The 18648-nt window shown below is 35.6% G+C and overlaps 1 pseudogene; it reads right to left on the reverse strand.

Moving 5' to 3' along the window:
• Positions 1 to 318: 318 nt before the first annotated feature.
• On the reverse strand, positions 319 to 18430 carry LOC135629255 (26S proteasome regulatory subunit 4 homolog A-like; annotated as a pseudogene).
• Positions 18431 to 18648: the final 218 nt, after the last annotated feature.

The following is an 18648-nucleotide window of genomic DNA, read 5'->3' on the forward strand; positions in this document are numbered from 1 at the left end:
GATTGTAAATTTGCAATAATAGAAGGTCAATTTTTTTTAAAAAAAGACATCGATTGGTAAAGAAGAAGTACATAGGCAATAAAAACATCCTTTCTCATTTCTCTTCTCTATTTACTCATAATAAATGCTGGTAGATATACTAAACTATACAAATCAATAAAGTATTGTCGCTAGAGTTAGAGCCAATAAATAGCACACATAAAGACAAAATACAAATGTAACTAAATAGAGATCCAGAGAATAGAGAAGAGGGAGGGTAAAAAATGTGTGGGGGCAAAGTTATAAAGTTCATGTTATGGAAATTCACATGCTACACTCTCACCTTGGCTCCCCATATGGTATAACCACCTTGAGAAGCCTAATTCCAATATCTTCATATAGCTCAGGATGAGTAAGAGGAAGTTCAACAGCTTCTTTAATTTATTGAATTTGTGCATCTAAGCCACATAAGATTTCAAAGGAGCTTTTTCAACTTTCATGACAGAAATCATAGGATCAAGTTCATCCTGAAGAAGCCCAACAACAGACAAGATTTGCAAAAGACATTTTAATCTAATCACCCATTTATCCACTCAATAACAACATATCCTGATATAATATTTCAGAATTTAACAATTATGTGAACAAAAGCCGCCAAGTAAGAAGCATATCATTATGTATCATGTCATGTGAAGATGCGTAAAAGGTAAGGATTAGAAACATCTAAAGCACAGGCTAAGATAAAAAGGACAAAGACCAATAATTATTTTACACTTCAGTTGAATAACATACAGGTACATAATAATTCTGTAAAATCTTCTGGATTGGAAAAATCCAGAGCTAGATGTAGCTTGACCGGTTTCTTCACCCACACCTATAAACAAGTCAAGTTGCATATTGATTCAACCAAAAAAAATATTCCAGACCATTCAGTGTAGGTTACACTACAGAGGAGACAAAATAAGTGTCAACCAGCTGTAAGAAAGCTTCTCAAGAAAACTATATTTCAATCTCTGCAGCTGTCTCTTCAATAAGGATTGCACCGAACACTTGTTTTTACTCCTAGGAGAAGTCCAAAACAAGAGGTAGACAAGCTAAATAAGACATTTCTCCTTTATTTTCAAGAAATGTTTTGAGCCACTTTGAAAATATTCAAATAAGAGAAGGAAAAAACAACAGAAAACAACAGACATTGCTCCCGCTCCTGTTGCCGTTGCTCGCTGCCGCTGCCGCTGCCGCTATCGCTGCTCGTCGCTCTCGCTCCCGCTCCCGCTCCCGCTTCCTCTTTTCTCAATCAGCTCCCCCTTACACACCTCTTCCTTCTTCTCCTTCAGTATACTGTTAACTGTATACAGTATACTGTTAACTGTATACAGTATACTGTTAACAGTATATTAATAATAGTATTTATATTTATTAGATTAATAATATATTATTTTGATTTTAATATCATTAATTTTTATTTATTTAAAATTATTATATTTAAATAATTATATTTAAAATTTTAAATAATTATATTTATTAATTATATTATATATTTTTATATTTTAGTGACTCGCTTCGCTCAAGAAAGCGCCTAGCGTCTCAGGTGTTTATGAAACTTGACGCCTAGCGCTTTTTAAATCACTGACACAAATAGAGGATGTAGTATTTAGAAAAGAAAAAAAAGAAAGTCTTAAATAAAAGTAAACCTTGCATTTCTTCGGCAATTATCTTTGTGAAAATTAAGTGTTGGTTGCTGAGACAATGGATCTTTTGTTCTACATACTAAGAAAGAAATGGTTCCAGACATGTTCACGTACCTCATCGAGTCTTGGGCGAGGATGCTTAGGAAGCACATCTAACACCTCTTTGTCCACAATGCACTTGTCATGAATTTCTTTATAATGGTCTATGCATAATCTCACCAAATCTTTCTTTCTGAAAGCAAGCTTGATAAGGCAACATCTCTCCTCGAAGCCACTTCTAGAAAACCAGAGCTTTGTTCACAATGTACATGCCAAGAAAATTAATGCATTATTGTGGTGCTTATCAGCTTGTGAAATATCTCTCGATAGTACTTATACAATGAGGCTAGCAATTCATACCAATATCTGATTTTTCTATTACAACTAGCATCATGAACCGGTTGACTTCTATTTCCTTGTGATGACCTCAAAGAATTCACAACAACCTTAAGGAATGTTTTCTGATGAAGTAATATACTTCCTAATCTGACAAGTAAGAACAATTATGTCATCATAATTCGTTGAGGTTTCAAGTATTTTTTCCCCTGTAGTTCTAATGGTGAAGCAAACTTCCGTACATAGAAAACCTGGCTGTCAACAAATCATGCATACATCAGAATCATCTGAGAGAAAATGCAGCATAAAAACCTCCAATTGTTTTCTTTTGTTTTTATCATTCTTCTTGAACAAGATAACATTGAGATACTATTCCTATTACCTGTGTTGGATGCTGTCCTTGATCATCCCAGCTTTTATAAAAAAGAATATTAGCTGTAGAAGCTGCCATCTAGCAACTCCACTTTTGAAATGTTTTAAAACAATTATATCTGTGTAACCTTCAACTGTAGTTATATCTGCAAATCATGCTTTCCACTCGTTAAGTCTTCCTTATACAATTATGGACACCACAAAATTATCCATAATTAAAAATTTAAGATCATACCTTCAGGAGTTTCTCCTCGTGGCGGAAGAAAATTCACGTGCTTCTTCTGTAATCAAAAACTTCTCCTCCTAACCTTTTTATAGCTGGCTCAAAGGAAAGTCTGGTTGATGTTGATGGCTCAAACAGAGCTACCATAAGATACCCCTCCAGCATTTTGCTTCTCAATGAATCTTCTCAATCTTTTCCATCTCAATTGCCATTTCAATTATTCCATTCAAAATATCTGGAACAAACTGTTGAGATTCACTGACATCATCAAGCTAGAACTTGTTGCCACATGAAGCTGAAAACTTCTAAGAATCAAATAAATAGCACTGGCTGCCACTCATGGGTAAATCTAAAAATGGCCTCCTTCAGGGTGTCTTGTCAAAGATGATGGTTTGCATAGTAGATTGGTGGAGACAGGATGTGCTCCGAGAAAGAGCAAGTTCTCAACGCTGCTAGTTGAATGAGAAAAGATAGATGCTTGATGGCATCTCGTTCAGCGATCGTTTGAAGTCAACAAATCCTTCTGCATTACAAGACCTGATGGAGTGAACAAAGCCATTGCAGGTTAAGAGGCAACTAAAACAACGCAAAATCATTTCTTCAGACAAATTTGAGGAGTATAAGAAAAATTAATTTACAAAAAGAATGTATTATACAAAAACTATATCATAATAGAAATCAGAAGTTAATTAAAGGGGAAGAACAGAACAAACACAGATTAACTACAAGCACAGAACTAATGTGAAAACTAATTAACATGAAACCAACATCCTAAACAGTGTTAATTTGCCATTCATTTTGATAGTTAGAGAAGAAAGAAAAAGAATTGGTGGTAACATGAACAACAATATATATAAATGAGATACGAGAAATTCATCATTTTAGTTATGCAAATCATTTGTTTGTACAAGTAACTTTTTCTACCGAAAGTATTAAAATGATTTGTGGTGAGTTCATGCTTGGGCCACGACAGCATGGCCAGGGGAGTGTTCCATGTTAGGGACAGCTGAAGTTGAGACCATCATCTTTCCCTTTTTTTTCCACTCTTTCTTATAACTCCAATAATCTCAAATAATCACAAGTAAAACAGTAATAGTAGATTGGCCAAGTTTGATTCATGAGAGTCAATCTGAACTGAAATATTACCTTTTTTTCAAGTTTTTGTTCATGAAATTAGATTTGGAAGGTCAATGGTTTAATTGATAACTTTTTGCTAATTTTTTATATTATGTCATATTCCAGTGTGATCCTCTGATCCCTCTTAAAAACTCATTGAACAAAAAAATCCAAAATATAATTCCCTTTTTGTAGATGTAAGTTTCTGATTTCTTAATTTTATTTAAAAAGTTTAAATTATGTTTCTATTTATTTGGGAAATTGCATGCAGATTTTTGCAATGTTGATGGTTTTTTCGTATGAGCCCTTCTAAATTTAAAATACAAATACTTAACACATATATGTTATTGTAGTTAATCTCATTAACTAAATTTTATTACTACTATCAATTCTAGATGCCAAAAATTAGCAACCATGAAAAGCCTAAAATTGAAAATTATACTAGTCAAACTACAGGAAATGCAAACATGATGTTAAGACAAAAGTTATAGTTCAAAGTAAAAGCCAGCATAAACATTCAAAATAGTGATTTTTGGTAATTGAATATGAAAAAGACATACCTGCATTTAGACACGATATTCAGAACCGAAAATAATTAAACCATATGATCAGAGTGAAATAGGATAAATAAGCTCTTTAATGTCTCTATAAACTTGATATTTTGAACTAATGTTTAAGAAATAGTTTAATGCATCTCTATTGCAACACATAAGCTTCATTGTTACTCAAGATATGCAAACAAATCTCTTCATATTATAAATAGAAGATCCAATACCTCAAAAGGTTGGCCTTAGTTACCTCTACCGTGGAAAGATCTTTGGAGACCATGTTGAGCCAATTTTCTCTACTCCAGACATCACTCTTCGTTGGCAACCAATACTCAGCAAAATTATACTTGTTCTAATAAGGGAGAGATTGAAAACCTATCATTAGCAAACACCAACAACAGTAGAACAGTTTGTTTATTTATATCCCTGGGAAATTTTTCAAGTTTATCACATAAACCTAGTTACACTCCTCTGGAATTCTTATAGTATAGAACGGAAATGAGATAGTACACTTAATTATAACTTGGTTTCATAGAATGCATAACCTCAATTTTGCCTTAGCTTAAAGAAACTCAACAATTTATCTGCCATAAGGAATATGAATAAAGAAATTATAGTGTGAGTTTGCTTTATGCATCTTATTAGTGCACTTATAAGGATATTATGTATGAATGAGTTCTTCATCCACCCTTCTGGTCTTAAAGTTCCTAAATATTATGTCGATCTATATTTAAATGAATTTTGCAACTGTTGAATACCACCAAAATTAGAAACTGGGAGTCTTGATGATGATATGCATCAGTCAATGGTCAGTCCAAACCACTGGAAAAATGATCCTTAACAAAGTGCATTTTTAGATTTCACTGATTCATATTGCTATAGATAATTTAAATAAGCTTTTCATTTTCTCATTGTCTCATTTTTCACAGCAATATCATAGGACTTCACCAGTATTAATCATTTTCATTAAACTATAAGTCAATGTTCAGCACTCGAATGATAATGCTTAATTAATTGGCAAGTTCAGTCAGAGAAATAAAGCATATGTTTGGTTCCCTTATCCATTAACATGGGCAATATTATATCGAGAAATAATTTGGCAATGTTCATTGAGTTAAAATAGTTAAGTTGTTCAGAACTTTTAAGTTGTTCTCTATTGTTTTAAGTTTTTTTAATGACATCTTTTATGAATCTGCTAACCAAATTATTCACTTCTTTTTGTGCTTCAGTTTTCTTTCAAAAAAAAAGAAAAGAGATTTGCCATAAAGACTTCACAAAGAAAGTGTTTTATAATGTCTCTCTCTCTCTCTCTCTCTCTCTCTCGCTACAAAAGAATTTAGCACTCTATAAAGTTAAATGGACTAACAAAATTTTGCTGCTCAAGTGATCAAATAACCAGGAAAACACAAAACAGAGAAAAGACCAGTACTGGGTGGAGTGCACCATCAAATTAAGTAGTATCCACCTCATCCCTACTTAGAGAGAAACATAGATTCAAGTCAGCCCAATTGCCTCCAACATTCTTCTGCTGCTACATGGTGGAGTTTGGTGTCAAAATGAGGTGGCTTGAGTTCAAGAATTGGCAGGGATTTCATGGTGCAATTGACTCAACAATGTGATGTCAGGAGGCACAACCAGACCAAACAATGGTGTTCCTGCTGATGTGTCTCATATGAGGGTGTCATTAGAGAACAACTGCATCAGGTTGTGAAGAGCTTCAGGATAAAATTTCCTAGCAAACAAGTAGCAAAGTCTCTTCATTCCATTCCACAAACAAGGTTTCACTGTCACCACTTTCTGCAAAATAAATAAATAAATACATGATTGCTGAGGTTGGTCTTTGATTATAAAACACAGGAAGGACAGTTAAATAGCAGATTTGGTGTACTCAAGTTTGAGTGATTAGTTTCTCTTCCAGATTGTGTTGTATAATTGTTAGCTGAAAACAGATAGCAGCAATGATTTTGTGATGATAAATACAAGTCAAACATGGAAAGAAAATGAAATTCTTCTAGTATTAGTTATGATTCGGCATGAACTAACCAGATTTGTTACAGTCGATGGCATTAAACAATTATTTGATAGCTTCAACAGTAACAGTATTCGGAACACTGCATAGTCGATCATTTTGAACAATTATCCGATATTCCAATGTAGTTTACATGCTTGTCACGATTTGTAACCCATTGTTGTTATTATTTTTAAGCATGAATAAATATTTTAGTATGCAGAATTTGCATAATGGGTAAGAGATAGTAAAGGACCAAATAATACTATCTAAACAAAAATGAAAATAGATGCTTTTGGTGCTTTGGAGTTCAATCCTCCAAATAGTGAACATGCTGAGAAAATATTTGACTTCTTTTGACATATGACATTATTTTCTTACAAGTCATATCGGTTTCTAATTGAATAATTCAATTTCATCCATCGGATTATTTTTTTATTTATTTCTCTAAAGGCTCAGATTAAGGGTCATCAATCCCTTCGAATTTGTACTGTGCCTCATGCATGTATCGAGCTACTCTGTATGATTGCATAATGTCTCAAAGGTTTTGGTTGACGTAGTCATGTAGAACAAGCATTTTCTTGCAAAGTCCTACCACTTATCACTATCTATGACAAAAATGCAAGAATTTTAGACGGATATCTGCAACATGTTCCAATTTCCTTTTATATGCTTCATTAAACCTAAGCACATGAATACACTGAAGTAACTCAGAGGAAAAGAAAAACTATAGAACTTGGTAGTCAGCTTGCAAAGATTAAGTTACTTTTGCCTAATCTGATGTGCTTTCGGTGATTGTGACAACACTAACGAAAGTAAATCAGGAATAGGTGAACCAGAAAAAGGAAAGAATCAGCATATATGAACACAAGTTCTAAAAGATTTACCATTTCATCAATGGTGACATGATAACTCTCATCAATAGACTGTCAACAAAACCCATATCAGTCAACAAGAATTTAGAGGCATATGGACATCCTAAAGTATGAATTTTTGAAAGAGAGAATGCTTACAGAAATATTCTTCGGGAGCTCAAAAGTGACATCTTGTGCTTAATATGCTTTTGGATGCCACTTTCTTTCAGACCAATCAACATGCATCACGGACCAATTGGCACTTCCAATAGGATCCACTATCTGCAGGATGTCGAAATGTCCTGTCTAGTTATTGATACTATTAAATTTCCAGATAAGCCATTACTCAGGAAAGCCAAAATGCAAAATGATCTAATGTACTTACACTCGACAGAGTTGGAAGATAGTGTTCATCAGCATAGCAGTTGCGACTATCAAAACCTGCCTGAGGTCAAGAAATGGGCAAAAATAGCAATCGGTATTGCTGGTTGATCAATCTGAGGGAGCAACCATTGAGTGATTCAACACATAAACTTTTAGATACATTCAAAAGAAACAAAGTGCCTAAAAAGAAAAAAACTTGATGATTATTAAGCAGACATTATGCATCAAAACTTGGATCTCCTACGGTCCAACCCATGAATCTAACATATTACTATGTATCCTAGCAAAATGGGGCTCCATTTACCTTATAGACTTCAATTATTTTGTTATCTTCTTAACTTTTGGAGATTTAAGGTACCCCCGGCACTAGAAATTATATGGGCAAACGTATGATGCCTACAAATGCTTCACAATGCTCACTCATAAAAATTGACCACAAAACACTCGAACCCTAAATCTCCAGTTAACCAAGTTCGTCGAGCCTAAATACCAGTGATCTATGTAAATACACATAATATTTTAAGTTATTTTTTTTAGAATACTAGCAAATTAGGTATATCAAGAAAACCACAACCAATTCGCACCCTAAACACTAAAAATCTTCACCAATCCGAGATCATGCGACCAAAACCATAAATCATTAAACCAGCAAAACTGACCTTGTTGTGCATAAAAATAGCATAGTCCAATACCAGTTGATCCTTGTCGACAAAAGATAGGATCGTAATGTAGTACTTCATTCTAATCGACGACAAAACGATGACATGGTTCTCATCGATGAGCTCGTCCAGGTTTCTGACACTTATCGGCGACTCCCGAAGATCATCAAACTTGGAGCAATCCTCCTCGTTCTTCTCCTCGTAGGGACAAAGGCGCTCCTGGTTGGCGGCGAACGCCACCTCCATGAGGAGGTAGTCTTTGACGAGCTCGACCTTGAGGCTGTGGAGGCGACACTTAGAGAGCAAGGTGATGGTGGGGAGCCAAGCAACAACCTCAGAACCCTTCTGCCTGCATTGCTTCCGTTTGACTTGGGACGGCGATGCTGCCAACTCAATCTTTTTATCCTTCTTGTCGCCATCGTGCTTCTGATCGCCGGGGTGCCCCTAGTTCCCCATGCCTCCGGGGGTTCCCTGGCCCATGGAACCTAGGGTTTTGTGGAGTACCACCGAGAGAGCTCGAGATCGAAAGTAAGCATAGGAGGTTTGGCTTCGAAAGAGAGACGATAAAAGGAGAAGCCGATCTCAATTCTTATTTGCCTTCACAGTGACACAAAATTGTAAATACACGAGTCTAAATATAGTTATTAGCATTATAATTTTAAGGTACCCTCCAATCACCATCTATTTAATTCTTAAGATTTTAATTTATATCAACATTCTATATTATATGACAACAATTCTTAAATAATCAAATTTTATTTTAAATATATTTAAGTTACATTTAACACTTAAAATTATAATTTACATCAATCTTATCTGATATGAATACTTTAAAAATTATTTTTATTTCAAAATATATTTAAGTTATATTATGTATGGGACTAGACATGACTGTAATAGTAGATTAAACTAAAAATATATATAAAATATTCACAAAATAAACAAGTCATGTGAATGATATAAAATAGACTAGATATAAAAAGAATTTATCCACCTTAAATAGTTGAGGCATTACGACTTATTAAAAATACAGATAACACATGATTCCAGTTATTAGGGATGCCATATGAAAATTTTATATTAGAATAATAAAACACATATGTTATATTAAAATTTAATTATTTTTATTCAAATATAATATAGCCAATTATTTAGATCAAGACTTAAATTCTTGACCTTAATCATCAGGATGTTTTTTTTCTCTCTTTATTGCTTCGCCACATTACTCCATTATGATAAATAAAACTCATTTGACATTTACTACGTAGAATAATATTATTACAATCAAAGCCAGATTTTAGAAGGGATCCCATCCAAAATACATAAAATAAATAAATAAATACACAGTTAATCTTACAAGAAACAAGCAAGCAATTATTCAGAGCATAAATACAATTATTGTTTCTCATCAAGATGAGATAGGCAAAATGGTATTAAATTTTCATACTCCTTTGTGCTTCTGTTGATCATATCACATCTTTAAGAAACAGTATCAGTCAACCTAATCTCTTTATAACATTAGCTCAACAATCTTTTGATGAAATTATGCTACTTATTTTTTGGACACAGAAGCAGAAAAAATAATTATGTAACAACGAACAATGTCAAAATGGCCTATCGAATTACGTAAAACAAATAAAAGACATAGTTTGTATCGATACTTACCAGCAAAGCAGCAACAACATCGATGGAGTGATTCAAACATAAAAACCATTCTTGGCTTGTCTGAAATATGCAGCTCTAGGATCACCATCCATGCAATTTCATAAATTTTAAATTTTGATCCTTTGTTGCATAACATTAACCAAGTTTTAGTCACTTCGCAATGAATGGTTGCTCAAGAGATATCAAGTGATTTTATTTACGAGGTCCAAATACAAATAGAGATTGCAGTATTTGAAAAGAAAAAAAAGAAAATCTCAAATTAAAGTAAACCTTGTATTTCTTTAGCAATTATCTTTGTGAAAATGAAGTGTTGGTTGCTGAGACGATGGATCTTTTGTTCCACATACTACGAAAGAAATGGTTTCAGACATGTTCAGGTCTTGGGTGAGGATTTGCATGAAAGCACGATGCTTAGGAAGCACATCTAACACCTCTTTTTCCACAATGCACTTGCGAGCTTGATAGGCAACATCACTCCTCGAAGCCACGTCTAGAAAACTAGAGCTTTGTTCACAATGTACATGCCAAGAAAATTAATGCATTATTGTGGTGCTTATCAGCTTGTGAAATATCCCTCGATAGTACTTATACATTGAGGCTAGCAATTCATACCAATATCTGATTTTTCTATTACAACTAGCATCATGAACTGGTTGACTTCTATTTCCCTATGGTGACCTCAAAGAATTCACAGCAACCTTAAGGAATGTTTTCTGATGAAGTAATGTACTTCCTAATATGACAAGTAAGAACAATTATGTCATCATAATTCATTGAGGTTTCAAGTATTTTTTCACATGTAGTTCTAATGGTGAAGCAAACTTCCCTACATAGAAAACCTGGCTGTCTACATATCATGCATACATTAGAATCATCAGAGAGCAAATGCAGCATAAAAACCTCTAGTTGTGTTTTTCTGTTTTTATCATCCTTCCTGAACAAGATAACTTGAGATACTATTCCTTTTACCTGTGTTGGATGCTGTCCTTGATCATCCCAGCTTTTATAAAAAAGAATATTGGCTGTAGAAGCTGCCATCTAGCAACTCCACTTTTGAAGTGTTTTAAAACAATTATATCTGTGTAACCTTCAACTGTAGTTATATCTGCAAATCATGCTTTCCACTCGTTAAGTCTTCCTTATACAATTATGGACACCACAAAATTATCCATAATTAAGAATTTAAGATCATACCTTCAGGAGTTTCTCCTTGTGGCTGAAGAAAATTCAAGTTTTTGTTCTTGAAATTAGATTTGGAAGGTCAATGGTTTAATTGATAACTTTTTGCTTATTTTTTATATTATGTCATATTCCAGTGTGATCCTCTGATCCCTCTCAAAAACTCATTGAACAAAAAATCCCAAAAATATAATTCCCTTTTTGTAGATGTAAATTTTTGATTTCTTAATTTTATTTAAAAAGTTTAAATTATGTTTCTATTTATTTGGGAAATTGCATGCAGATTTTTCAATGTTGATGGTTTTTTCGTATGAGCCCTTCTAAATTTGAAATATAAATACTTAACACATATATGTTATTGTAGTTAATCTCATTGACTAAATTTAATTACTACTATCAATTCTAGATGCCAAAAATTAGCAACCATGAAAAGCCTAAATTGAAAATGATACTAGTCAAACGACAAGAAATGCAAACTTGATGTTAAGACAAAAATTATAGTTCAAAGGAAAAGCCAGCAAAAACATTTAAAATAGTAATCTTTGGTAATTGAATATGAAAAAGTCATACCAACATTTGGATACGATATTAAGAACCTAAAAGTATTAAACCATGTGATCAGAGTGAAATAGGATAAATAAGCTCTTTAATGTACCTATAAACTTGATATTTTGAACTAATGTTTAAGAAATAGTTTAGTGCATCTCTATTGCAACACATAAGCTTCATTGTTACTCAAGATATGCATATAAATCTCTTCGTATTATAAATAGAAGATCCAATACCTCAAAAGGTTGGCCTCAGCTACCTCGATCGTGTAATGATCTTTGGGGACCATGTTGAGCCAATTTTCTCTGCTCTAGACATCACTCCTTCTTAGAAACCAACTCTTAGCACAATTATACTTGTTCTGATAAGGGAGGGATTGAAAGCTTATCATTAGCAAACAACAATGACAGTAGAATAGTTTGTTTATTTATATCCCCGAGATATTTTTCAAGTTTATCACATAAACCGAGTTACACTCCTCTGGAATCCCTTTCGTTTAGAACGGAGATGAGGTAGTACACTTAATTATAACTTGGTTTCACTGAAAGCATAGCTTCAGTTTTGCCTTATTAGTGCACTTATAAGGATATTATGTATAAATGAGTTCTTCATCTACCATTCTGGTCTTAAAGTTCCCAAATATTATGTCGATCTATATTTAAATGAATTTTGCAACTATTGAATACCACCAAATTTAGAAACTAGGGGTCTTGATGATGAGATGCAATAGTCAATGGTGATTTTTTTTTCCATATTTTTTTATACAGAGTCAAGTAGATAAACATCACTTTATTCATCATTTATAAATATTTATTATAATTCATTTATTCATCAAATCACAAGTAGAAAAATAAATATAGTGATGTTAACTTCAAAAATCATACAAGTGGCTCTACTTAGTGGTAGAGGAAGGTCTGCTCTCCACTGGAATCCAATTTAGTACTAGAGGGAGGTTACTATGAAAATTAAAACCAAAGAAAATTCAACAATACTCAGTAGGAACCCTAAAAGTCAACTCAAAATGAATACATGATCAAAATTCAATCATCCCATTGGTGTATATCAAATACCCGAAGGAGCACCCCCCTAACAACGGATGGAGAGGCTTTATCCTATGGGATGAGTTTGTGTTCTCCCAACAACGGATGGAGGCAATCTCATATCGCACTCCCAACAGCGGATGAAGTGGTATCCTTCACCAGCCAAAGTGGGGACACGTTCCTCCCAACAACGGATGGAGGAACCGTCCAACCGTCACGTCTGACGGCCCGCTAATCCCCGAAGGGAATCGCCCTACCTACTCTTTGGAGGGAAATAACATAATCTCACACTTGTCATGTCCATATCGGGATGAAATAACACATTTAAAACATCTCTTTCAAATATTATCAATATCAAATAATACAAATTAGTCCTTAATTGACTTGAACCCTAGTTCAATCAATCCAATTGAACTCAATTTACCAGAACTTAATCGAACCGATCTTTAATCCTTATTTAACTGGACTAGAACCACCCTAGCCTAGTATAATTTGGACTAGATTAGGTTCAATTTAGGTTAAACTAACTTAAATAAGTCAATCGATTTAGAATCACCCTGAATTGATCTAGACTAATTAAGCCTAGTTTAGTTCAATCAATATTTGAGCTCAAATCGAATAACAATATTAGGCTAGATTGGGCCAACTCATCTATTAGTCATGTGCATTACACATGACTAGGCATGCTATTGGGAAATCTGGGGCCGACATCACATTCGCAGTTGAAGAACAAAAACAAAATCCCCTATTCTCAAAGAGATATTCGATGTCATGCGAAGATTGATGCGTAAAAATTCGCGAAACTTAAAATTGCATATAGAGTAGATTATGTTACCTAGAGAGATCGTATATCCCTGAATCCTTGTAGATCTCTGGGAGAGGGTGAATGAGGTCAAGCGTCCTCCTCTCTAGCGGCGATCCATACAACAGGGCTATGACGACACTCCTCAAAACTCTAAGCCTGCTCTGAGCTAGAGAGGGAGAGGAGAATAGGAGAGGCAAGCAAATGCTCTAGCCTATGAACCACTGAATCCCTCCTATTTATAGAGGTCCCTTGTCAAACCCTAATGGATCCTCCCCTATTGGGTATTGGATCTGCATCCAATTACCCAAGTCTCTTAGATTAGTGGATCTCTATCTAATAATCTCTTATGGGCTCTTATTGAATCTCATATATAGGATTCAATAATTCAGGGGCTTCTTGAATATCCAATAAGTTAGGGGCTCCGACGGATATCTTATATCCGAACCTCTACTCATCGCAATGCATACCATATATGTGTGACCCTCTATGCCCAATATTGAGCTGGCCGTGAGTCATACCTGTTAAAACTCCTTCTAGCTTAGTAAATTATTATCTCCATAACAATTTACTCAATTTATCGACTACGGACGTACTAGGCCACTACGCCGTAGTCCCAGACATTACAAGAGAATCCAATCCATTGGACATGTCTATCCTCAATTATAGTGTACCTATAGTCTCTAATTTTTCTAATATCCTAAAGTCCATATACCGGGTATGGTGCTGTTAGACTCATATGGTTTCTACTCGAGTCTCGCTCTAATCGGATTCTCCCGGAGAACTTTTTCTCTCTCAATTCGAATGACCCTAGCCAGGGATTTGTTTGAGCAAGCACACATGGAATATTCCTTTCATGACGCCGAAAGTGGATGATCCTCTTTCGACACTCAATAGCCCTCGTAAGGTCGACTGTCACTCCCAATGATCAACTATAATAGATCTAGGACATCCAAGCCTATAAGTTTGGTATCAAAGAATGGAGCACTCATATAGGACATCCTTTGTGCCTTAAGTCTAAGGATTAGATATACCACTAGGACTACAAAATCGTTGTCTTACAATAAGGCATCATCAACTATGCAGCATTTCATAAGCGGATTAATTAGTAAACTCATTCTCTAATGAGCACCTGTACTGTATCTCTAGTGTCCCCACATGTGCAACTATGAGACCAGCTGCATCTATCATATGGATGGGTATATAGCACACCAGTCTGTTCGGTTATCTCGATATCCCTCTCGAGTAACCTATGATCGAGATTATTTAGGATATGTGTTTAAAGGTGAATTGATCTTATTATCATGATCTTATCACGATTCAATTCCCATTGTATAGATCCAAGAACATCACAATATATGCATGCATATATGCAATAGTCAATATAAAGTGATACATGCCAAAATATAATAAGCAAAAAGATTCCGTGTCAAGTTATACGTGCCATCACTCACGTGATTGGCTTACTAGGCACCTATGACTAACAATCTCCCACTTGACCTAAAGTCAATCACCTATGTGTCTGATCCCCATTAGACCATTGTGACACTCAAAGACAATCTGAGACAACGGCTTTGTCAATGGATCTGTAATGTTATCTTCGGATGGAACTCTTTCCATTATTATATCTCCTCGGGTCATGATCTCTCTAATAAGTTAGAACCTCCTTAAAACACTTTTGATGAGACCCGGGTTCCCTTGTTTGAGTAATCGCCCCGTAGTTGTCGCAATAGAATGAATCAACTCCTTGCTAGTTAGCCCGACTCCTAGATCTATGATATACTTCTTCATCCAGACTCCCTCCTTTATTGCCTCTGCTGCAGCAATGTACTCCGCCTCTATTGTAGAGTCAGCAGTAGTATCATGCTTGGAACTCTTCTAGCATACTACTCCTCCATTCAGGGTATACACAAACCCCGAATTTGACTTGCTATCATCGACATCGGACTGAAAGCTCGAGTTTGTGTAGCCTTCAACCTTAAGGCTACTACCTCCATATACTAGTAAAAGATCCTTAGTCATTCTCAAGTACTTAAGGATACACTTTACTGCTTTTCAATGCTCCAAGGCTGGATCCTCCTAATTCTTGCTCATGACACTCAGAGCATGCGCTATATCAGGCCTAGTACGTAGCATGTCATACATGATAGACCCTATCGCTGAGGCATATGGTATCATATTCATGTTCGCTCTTTCTTCAAGAGTCTTTGGGGATATACTCCTAGAAAGAGATATCCCATGTCTTATCGGAACGAGACCTCTCTTGGAATTTTCAATGCTAAACCTTTTAACAATGGTTTCTATATACTTGGACTAGGACAAGTCAAGCATCATCTTGGATCTATCTATATAGATCACAATCCCCAAGATATAGGATGCTTCCCCTAAGTTCTTCATGGAGAAGTTTTTAGATAACCAAGCCTTTACTGTGGATAGCATTCCTACATCATTCCAAACGATCAGGATGTCATCCACACCTTAGTCCATAAATGGATCTAAGCAACCTATACACCATATCTGGGTAGTCCTTGGACACGAATCCCTCGGGTTGTATCATATATATCTCCTCCTCGAGGTTCTTATTGAGGAATGTAGTTTTCACATCCATCTGTTAGATCTCATAATCATAATGTGCTGCAATAGCCAATAGAATTCAGATGGATTTTAGCATTACTACGGGTGAGAAGGTTTCATCATAGTCAACACCTTGCCTTTGTCGATACCCCTTAGCCACTAGCCTTTCTTTATAGTCTACCTTTCCATATACTCCGATATTTTTCTTAAAGATCCACTTGCAATTGATGGGTACAATACTTTCAAGCGCATTAACTAGGTTCCAAACCTTGTTGGAGTACATAGAATCCATCTTAGAATTAATGGCTTCTTGCCACTTCCCAGAGTCTATACTCATAATAGCCTCATTGTAGGTCTAAGGATCAATATCTTTAACATCCTCTCCTCTAATATGTCTCACATATCTCTCCGGAGGATGGGATACTCTGTCGGACCTACGTAAAGTTGGAACTTGTGTATTAGGTACTTGAACAGACTCGGGCTGTAGAGTGGTGCTTGAGTTAGGTTCTCCAACCGCGCTCAACTCTATTATGCTCCAATTGTCTCCGCCAAGAGTGTGTTCCTTCTCAACGAATACTGCTCTCTTAGCTACATTGACCTTTTAGTCCTCGAGATGATAGAAATAATATTCACAAGTTTCCTTGGGGTATCCCACGAACTTGCATCGCTCTATCCTCGATTCCAACTTATCGGGGTTATGTCTTTTAACGTGGACAGGGCAGCCCCAAATCTTAATAACCTTAAGATCGGGTTTCTTCCCTTTCTATATCTCATATGGTGTAGACACTACCGACTTAGTTGGAACTCTGTTCAGATTGTAAGCTGTAGTCTCTAGGGCATATCTCTAGAATGAGATGGGTAGGTCAGTGAAACTCATCATGGATCGTACCATGTCTAACAGCGTACGATTTCTCCTTTCAAACACACTATTGAGCTAAGGTGTATAAGGAGGTGTCCACTGGGATAATATCCCATAGTCCTTGAGGAATTGGGTAAACTCTGTACTTAAGTACTCACATCCTCGATCTGATCGAAGAGTCTTGATACTCTTTCCAGTCTGGTTCTCTACTACATTCTTATACTCTCTGAATTTCTCAAAGGCCTCAGACTTATACTTCATTAAGTATAAATATCCATACCTTAAGAAATCATCAGTGAAGGTAATGAAGTAGGAGTAACCACCAATGGCATCAATTGACATGGGTCCATATACATCACTATATATGAGTTCCAACAACTCCGTGCCTCTTTCTCCAATTCCACTAAATAGAGAGTTGGTCAATTTTTCACGAAGGCAAGGCTAGCATATTGCATATGACTCATAGTCGAATGGATCTAGATATCCATCCTTTAGCAACTTTTGAACCTTCCCTCATGGATGTGACCTAGCCTACAATGCCGTAGGTATCCACTATTCACCTCATCTTGTTTCCTCTTAGACACACTTACATTCATGATATGTGGAGTAGTGTCTAGCATAAATAAACAATTATGCAATGTTTCTTTCTTGATGATATCATCATCTAATAATATCGAACAACCATTGTTCTAAAAAACTAATTTATATCCACTAATTGTCAAACATGAAATGGGGATAATGTTTTTGATAATAGAAGAAATAAAATAACATGCATCTAATGCAATAATAACTCCACCAGGCAGATGTAGGGCGACCTCGCCAATAGCTACTATAGCAACTTTTGCTCCATTGCCCATCTTGAGGTTCATCTCGCCTCTCTCCAGCCTCTTGGGCCTTGCTAGAACCTGCAACGAATTGCATATAAGATAAGCACTATCGATATCCAATACCCATATGTTATCATAAGAGTTTGACAAATGGAGATTGATCATGAATGTACCTGAAGCTTCTCTAAGCTTCTATTTCGCCCTCTCTACAAGGTACTATTTATAATTCCTCTTCCAGTGCCTATCTTTATCACAGTGGAAGCATTGGCCTTTGTCCTTTGTCGAGACTTTCTTAGCAACCTTTGCTTTACCTGATCTACCCTTGCCATTGCCCTTCTTAAGGGACTTTTCTGCTTTCCTTTTCTTTTTTGTCTCACCAGTGTAGAGAACTGGCTTCTCCTTTTTTATAGTGCTCTCTGCCTCCCTCAACATATTGAGGAGCTCTAAGAGAGTAATCTCAGGCTTGTTCATATTAAAATTAATTATGAAATGTGAAAAGGAATCTGATAAGGACTGAAGCACAATGCCAACACACAAGTTATCCTCTAGGACCATTCCTAGACCTGTGAGTTTCTCTATCCACTCAATCATCTTTAGGACATAGTTCTGAACTAGTATCCCCACAGTCATCCTAGCGCCGAAGAGGCTCTTGGATATCTCATATCGCTGAGTCCTTCCATGTTCCTCAAATAATTTGTGGACATGTAGGAGAATGGATATGGTATCCATCTTTTCATATTGTCTCTATAACTTAGGAGTTATAGAGTCTAACATGTAACACTAAGCAAGAGTGGAGTCATCAATATACTTCACGTAGAAAGCGATTTCATCCTCGCTTGCCCATTTCTCGGGCGTAGGCATCACTGTATCAAGGACATATTCGATTTTCTCTACTGTGAGAATAATTCTCAAGTTGCAGAGCCAATCTGTATAATTTGGACCAGTAA

Source organism: Musa acuminata, chromosome BXJ3-1, assembly GCF_036884655.1.
Source record: "Musa acuminata AAA Group cultivar baxijiao chromosome BXJ3-1, Cavendish_Baxijiao_AAA, whole genome shotgun sequence".
NCBI lineage: Eukaryota > Viridiplantae > Streptophyta > Magnoliopsida > Zingiberales > Musaceae > Musa > Musa acuminata.